We start from the raw sequence: 1,371 nt of genomic DNA on the forward strand, positions 1-1,371 counted from the left end.
CACCCGCCCCCCCCCCCACCCCTAGCCCTGCCCCAGGACTCAGGGCCTCTCTCCTGTCAAATCTGGGAAATGGGGAGAATCCTGCCTCTCTCGCGGGGCTGCAGCGAAATAAAGAAAGAAATAGTCTTCGGAAACTCTTCAGATGCAGAAAGGCGAGGGGAAGGAATCTCCTGGTCCTGCAAGGGGAGCAGTGGCGGGGCACTCAGGAGGCAGCGCTGTGGGAGGTTCAGCATGACAGGAGAAGACGCTGGTAGCAGAGAGATGACACCAGTCTAGGGAGGACCACGGGACAAAGTGGACAGCTAACAGGGTAGGACAGTTCTAAGAGAGCTCAGGGTCTCTTCTGCCAAAGCCTCCTCTGAGGGGCCCGATGCACCCTGCTGGGTGTTCATGGCTTTTTGTTGTTGTTGTTCTCTGCACCTTTAGAGCCCAGCGCTGGAGCCAAAGCCCCCAGCCTCCCAATTTGGTGCTCTGGGGCAGATTCCAGGCAGAGAAACACCAACCTATCCTGCCACAGGGTGACAGGGGAAATAGTGGGGAAAGCCCTCCGTGGGGTAAGCCTTTTCCCATCCAGCTTCCAGGGCTGGCGGAAAGCAACCTCAGCCAGGGCAGAGCTCCCACCACCCTCACTCCCAATGAATGGTGCTTTCCCCTCCATCTCTGCCGCCAGTTCTGAATCCTCCCCTGGCTTTCTTGCTCTTCCGTGGCTGCAGAAGCCCCTTACTAACCTAGGAGAGACCCTCTGCACCCTCCCCCCATCCACTGAAAGCTGCAGGGCCACCACAACTCCTGGCCTGTGGGGCGGGCTTCCACAGAAAAAAAATCAAGATCACCTGAGGATGAGAATGGGGCTCCTTTGGGGCCCAAAGGACTGTATACGTTTAAGAGTCACCCTCAATTCAGGAGGAGGGCACCTGGCTCATGGTTGATGGGGAAAACTGTTCCGGGCTCTTCAGGAATTTCTTTCCTTGGTCTCCTAGTCCACCACCATATCCCCATCCCGATCTTAACAACCACCATGTTCACAGGCGACTTCTCACAGGTTTCAGTGCGAGGCAAGGGTCTATGGCTTTTGCCCTCCTCCTGGTACCCCACCTAAGCTTCTGGCTCCAGCACTACCAGTCTACTAGGTCCCTCTCAGCCCAGAATGCTTTTCCTCCCAAGGTCAGCCTCTCTATTCATTCTTCCCACATAGCTCAGATGACATGTTTACTCTGAGGCCTTGCGGGATTCTCTGCCCCTACCTGTGTTGACTGTCCCATTCTCAGCACTCCTTCCTCAGAGCTATAAATGGGGGGCCTCTGTGGATACCAAGGGTGGGAAGGATTCAGAGCAGCACATCTGCAGCGTGCTGCCTGCTTCAGTGCTTGA

Source organism: Pteropus alecto, unplaced genomic scaffold, assembly GCF_000325575.1.
Source record: "Pteropus alecto unplaced genomic scaffold, ASM32557v1 scaffold749, whole genome shotgun sequence".
Lineage (NCBI taxonomy): Eukaryota > Metazoa > Chordata > Mammalia > Chiroptera > Pteropodidae > Pteropus > Pteropus alecto.